At 38.3% G+C, this 6,555-nt stretch overlaps 1 long non-coding RNA gene across 1 annotated transcript in view; it reads right to left on the bottom strand.

Moving 5' to 3' along the window:
- Positions 1 to 262: 262 nt before the first annotated feature.
- The window catches only part of LOC132158098 (uncharacterized), a 67,870-nt gene continuing 61,577 nt past the window's right edge, over positions 263 to 6,555 (bottom strand). Inside the window, exon 6 of the long non-coding RNA XR_009437663.1 lies at positions 263 to 410. This is a non-coding gene — a long non-coding RNA (uncharacterized LOC132158098). The remainder of the gene's footprint in view (positions 411 to 6,555) is intronic.

The raw sequence follows: 6,555 nt of genomic DNA, 5'->3' as shown, positions 1-6,555 counted from the left end.
GAATTTATATTTTGAACTAGCCACTTAAATAACTTTGTACTTTGTATAGTGCAAACATATAACTACTTAAAATATGATTAGAAATGATTAAGCAATTTATAATCAAATTTAAAATCAGATCAGATCAGAAACAGCAAGAATCTTCTTTTACTGCAGTGTATTATGAATAGTTCATACTGTATCCATAATACAGAGTTCAGTGCTGATCAGTATTTGTATGCACTTACCAAGCGCTTTAGCACACAGAGCAGTTTCTGCTGCCTGGGTTCAGTTTGCGTCTGCAGTGCGTGTGCCAGGCTGAGCAGCTCCTCCGGCTGCAGGCAGTCCGCACCCTCTCCTCCGTACAGCTGAGCCAGCAGAGACACACAGTGACTGGCCTCCTCATACACCTCACTGTTATTACACGCCAGCTGCGGCAGAACAACACAGAGATCTGAATATTTACCCAGCAACACCTAAAATAAATCAATAACCATATTACATACAAAGTATACAAAACAAATAATTATTCACAGTGGATTTAGTAAGAAAATCTTTGTCAATCTTAGTAAAATTGTCAATAATCCTGCATCTATATAATAGTCTGAATGAACAGGCTGAATTATTAAAAAGCTGAGCAGCAGCCAAACTCTCCCTTCATAGGACTTTTATATTGCTCTTCTATTGCTTTTGGGAAATATGAAACTACATCCTTCATAAGTCTCAGCACTACAAATCTGTCTATATACTGTCAATAGCAGTGGTCTGGAGAATCGATATTATATGTTTATTTTAAAACTATTCATTAAGTGCCATATATTTTACTCAGACTTGAGATAAGGTGTTATTTTGTCAAAATCAGATTGTAAGGGGTTTTAAGGAGAACACATCAGGGATTTATCTAGCTTTTTGGAGCATTTACATTTGCATTTGTCAGAGACTTTTATGCAAAGTCACATATTATCAGTTTATCAGCTTTCCCTGGGAATCAAACTCAAGAACCAAGAGTTTGATGTACTATGTAGAGGCAAGATTCAAAGATACAAAGTCATCTTAGAACATGTAAAGGACAACTCAGCTGTAAAGCTGTTCTGATATCATCATGGCTTTGACATTTGGATCAACAACTTGGTTCAGGTTAGTTGCATACGGAGGTCCTGAAGGTACAGCATTAAAGTGAATCCTAAATTCCAAAATCAAGAAATCTGTCTGTCCACACTGAAAATGGTGTGTGATGCCACAAATATAAACATTTTTAAAACTTAAAGGGATAGTTCACCCAAAAATATATTTTAGGCAGAACTTTATGAATTCACAGTCTCAGTCATTATTTTCTTTTACTGCATACTGTTTTCTATACAGTGACAGTTAATGCTGACATTCTGCCTAACATCTCCTTTTTTTGTCCCAGAGAAGAAAGGAATTCATACAGTTTTGGATCAACTTCTGATAGGTAGAAGACGAATAATGACAGAATTTTCATTCTTTGAACATTGAACTACCCCTTTGTAAACCTGAATTGTATACATTTCCAAGTGGTGAGAGTCCACTTTTTAAACACAAAAACTGAAGCCTTCTGCTTGCTGTCCATGATAATTGTGGCTGGTTAAGACTAGTGGTTGTCTAATGTGGATTTTTTTTGATGCACAATGCTGATACCTTAGAGAGCAAAGGGGCCAATATAAAGCTGATCTAGGCCTATATGATATCACACTAAATAACACACGCATAACAACTGACCCTTTGCAAAGACCATGTAGGTATTAAAAAGTCTCTGCTTAAGCTAAATACCATTTTGTGGCTCTTTAATGAATTGTGACAGATAATTGCAGTGCCTTAATTCAATTGTCACATGAACCAATCATCTCTTTCTCTTTACTAGTTATAGCATGAAGTAAAAATGAATGAAAATCAGAAGGTATCTTGTTTCAACTGCAGAAAGATGTCAGTACAAAAAATAAATTTCAGGTTCAAGTCTACCAACATTAATCTCCTGTCTGGTATGTTTGTCAGACAACAATGGCAGACTCAACATTACGATTGGTCAGATCGCCTGTCAATCAAATTCCCTGAGATTACATTTATATTTATTTAACATAATATTTAAATACAATTTAAACAAGACAGTAAACTAAAGAAGGTGGGAGGGGGGCTAAGGCACTGGGTTTGCACATTAAACCTCTGCCTGACATATCAAACAAACAGAGAATCCTTTCAGCCAATAATGGAAAAGTGCAAAATATGAGCTGATAATTTCAGCCATTAAGATAAATATGGCTTACCACTAGTTAGGACATGTAAGAGTGAGGTGGAGGGTGGGAAATGTTCATCTAAATTCTGACTAATATTATGTGGGGTTCTACAAGCACAAATATGCTCCTTAAAGAAAAGAGTGCAGTGGTTCTCAGCCTTTCTGATTCAAAGCCCACCCCCCAATAAATATATATATATATATATATATATATATATATATATAGGGCTGGGCAAGTTAATGCATTATTATCGCATTAATGCATTAATTGATTAATGCCGACAATTACTTTATCGCGTGTTAACGCAGTTTTTATTATTAAGTCTGTTGGTCACTGGCTCTGAATACACATACAGACAAATCATGGGTCACAGAAGGGGATGCTCCCCATCAAATTATTTAGGATAAGCATCAACATTCATAAACCACTGTCCACTGTTATTTTTAAAAGAAAACAACGCAACAAGCTCGTAATCATGACTTTATAAGCTGGAAATAGGAAGTTTCTGATAGCACGCGAAGACAGCAGAGAAGCGCTCTCGTTCAACGCAGCGAAGTGAATCGTTTTGTTAACTTTGTGGTTTATTATTTTGAGTCGTATGGGACGTGGTAATACATGTCCCTCTCACAATATATTGCTTTACAGATCTATCGCTTTTGCCGCTCAGAAATATTCACGCAATCATGCAGTACGTATCAGAAGATCTGTGCTCCAGTGCGGATGGCGCTCACACTCACTGATCTACATATAACTGAACCGCGCTCTTGCCCACCTCTTCCAAACGAGCCAGGGACTGCTAAATGGAACAATCAAACGAACCAGGCTTTGGGGGTCAAATGTGTTCCAGCATGGTTAAGATAGTGTGAGCACACCCTAATTATTCTCCCGCATCTCTACTCGCACATCAAGTGTTGTCCCGCGCCGCACTCTTCTGCGATGGGTCCCGTGTTAGCTTGGTTTATATTTTAATTACATTAATGTTATAAGTTGAGAATTAGGCTACAATAAATATTTTAACTGCTAATAAAGGAAAAGTGCTGTAAAAAGCACCTCATTTGTTTAAATTTTCACACGATTTCCATATTCTACTGGAAGTTACGGTGACCTCTCAGGCTAAATGTGGACATGATCAAGCATAGAGTCCATCAGAGTCATAATTGATGATCAATGATCTTTACTGTTCTCATCCATAACCAAACCCAAATTAGCTGAAATTGCGATAAACTGAATCCTGCACAGGAAATTCTAATATAGGCAATGATATAATCGTAAAGGAGAGCTGAAAAGTTAAAACAGGAACAGTTATGTTTTCATAACTGCAGTTACAGGCTTAACATGTCCATCAGGGGAGCAGCATGGAGTGCGAGTCCTCAACCCAAACTGCAACAATCCCCGCTCAGCTTAAACTGAGATAAAGACAAAAAGTGACACACAAGGGGCGAGGGGATTTTCTCTGCCACTCATTTCGGCCCTCAAAGCCCTGTGTGGCCAGCTCAGGGATTCCAGCTTCTTTTCGGCACTGATCTGTTTCTGCCCTCTGCCATAAAGGCATAATCCCAAGAGACTGGGGCAAGGGCCAGCCGCCCCTAATCCCGCCCCTCTTTGTGATGTTGCCGGCCACTCCAGAATGGAGTACGGGGCTTTAGGAGGCCACACAATACCACCAAAGAGCGCCGCCCCTTCCCTGACCCAAAGAGAGGCTGACCGGAGGGAGATCCCCGGCGCTGAAAGGCCTTTGGTGTGCGTCCGTAGCTTCGGTATTGTTCACATGCCAACGTGGAGTCAGAGCAGAACAGAAGAGTTAACACCTGCTTAGACGGCCTCCCAAATCCACCCTGTTTACTTAGCAGGACTTGTAGATGCAACAGGGAAATCAGACTGAGGAGTCTAATGGGACTGTGGGCTGAAAAGCACACGGGAATCAGGGAGATTAGGGAGTGTTAATGCCACTGTGGGCTGTGAAAGGATGATTGGAAGAGAGAAAGAAAGAATGAGAAGAGGAGGAGAAACGAAGCCTATGGGGACGTGTAACGCGTAGGCCTCTCATGACCTCCAAATGTTCTCGGGCACAAAACTGGGCTTGTGTATTAGAGGCAATCAATATTTCCCACTGCCTCATGTGCCACTGCCTTTAGAACAAACAACACTGCAAATTACATTTTTCAAACCATGTGTTGCTTCAAACTGTGAACTCAGTCGCCATGTAAACAGACTGCAGGGAAGATCATGTGTGATAGTTTGCGGGGAAACTCTCAATGCTTATCACCAAAAATTAAAAGTGTGTAAAGTAAACGCATGAAAAGGCTTTTATATTGAGCGGAGACTTTGAGGTGACATATTTCCCTTTCGGATGAACTATTGAAAATGCAGTGTGTCCCTAGCACACATAGACAATCTGTTCTCCTGATCCTTGGGCAGCATTCGCCCTTGACAACATAATCGCATTCTGTCCCATCCTGGTGACCTGCTTCCACATATATGCATATGCACGCACACACACACACACACAAGTCAACCAATGCTGTGTGTCCCACTTCTATGACTGTGGTTTTTGGCATTAAATAAGTATAAAGTTTTATTTTAAATAGCAGTGGCCTATCTTGGATTAAAGACCCAAGGTCAATGGGAGATTGAAGCCATTTATTTGGTAACCTTTGGGAGTAAATTTAACCAAACACTATATCAAGTCAAGTCAAATCTGCTTTATTGTCAACATGTACAGTGCATACGTACAGATAATTGAAATTGCGTTACTCTTCTAGGTGCATACAGATAACTCTAACAGTAGAATATTAAATACAGATCAAATATAAAGTACAACTATACAAACAGGTCATGTAAAAAGAAAGATAAGTAAAGCAGCACAAGGCACATTGCAGATAGAGTGCAAACCAGTGAAGTAAACAAACAGTGCAGATATAATGATTGTAGTGCAATATATGTATCACTTGTGCAGTGGTTTAAATATTTTGCCTAAATGAGATATATTGGTAGGATGTCCTGTTTAAACTGCTTGCTTTGATGATACAACTTCATTATGACATATACAAGAAGCATATATAGGAGCACTATTCATCAATTCAAATGATGAATTGCCAAACTGCAAGAACTGATGGCTTTTTAGTTTTAGATTACAGGTGAGGTATTCTGTGACAGAACTAGTATTTCTGTTCAGTCTGCCATGTTGAATGTGTATGGAAAAAAAAAACCCAGCAAAATTTGTCAGAATGCATTTAAATATTGTGAAATGTGTTTTTAGGAATAAGAAATCTCATTGAAAGCATTGTTAATTTAGCATAAATATTTAATAGACTAAATGCATAGGCCAGTGGATATGCACCATGGTGAATAACGTTCTGCTGAATGATGAAATTCTGTGGAAGTCTTTCTGCACAATTCTGCAGGCGAGTAATTAAACTTTTAAGCAGTGACAGCAGTGTCCTGCAAAGTGACATTTACTTCACTTGAAACTATTAAAAATAACTTTTATTCTTTAAATAATAGTAATGGTAAATAAATATAATTAGTCACAATGCAGCATTACTTGAACTGTATAAAAGCTAAAATCTATTACTCCGTATCTAATACAGCACCTTACATTTATATTTTATATATGCATATGAATTTTCTTCTAAAATCCTGATCTGCAAAACAGTGGGACACTGATGATTCAATTGTCTGCGACACAGTTATATCGTTGTTCATTAAAAACGCAGCTGGCATTTATTAACCAAAGCTGTTGTATGATAAGATGACTGAAATTCTGCTGGCATCGTCTGTTTTGTTTATCATGCTTTATCATTATGAGGGATCATAATGAAAAATGTACTCAGTTGCTTCTGACGACTTGATAGAGAAGAATTGATGAGATGTCCAGTAAGTAATATAGTGAGCAGCCAATGTGTGCTGTTTTGTACTGTCCACTATGTAATTTATAGGGTGTGAGGCACAGTTTGGAAAATGTCTGACTAGGGAGCAGATGGAAACACTACCATGGTTTTTTGGCTATTCCAAAAGTATAAGACACTGTAACGTGTTTATTTTTACATATTTTCCCAAAAATGTTCACCATAGACCACTGGTCAAACAACACAGCACTTGTTGAGCTAATGTTGGTTTTGGGCTCAAACAAAGCTTTCATAATGTCACAGAGCAACAGGCCACATTTATTCACAAAACATTATGTGTTCCGTATCCAAATATTATGCAGATTTCTTTAGACTAACTGCACTGACTTCCTTTCAGTTCGTTTCTAGTGTGATTAAACAGAGATCACACCACACTTACCTATGTAAAATGTCAATAGCCACTTATTACAAGAGGT

This window comes from Carassius carassius, chromosome 15 (assembly GCF_963082965.1).
Source record: "Carassius carassius chromosome 15, fCarCar2.1, whole genome shotgun sequence".
Taxonomy (NCBI): domain Eukaryota; kingdom Metazoa; phylum Chordata; class Actinopteri; order Cypriniformes; family Cyprinidae; genus Carassius; species Carassius carassius.
The sequence above is the reverse complement of the archived record's forward strand: the minus strand, read 5'-3'. Positions and strand labels throughout refer to the sequence as shown.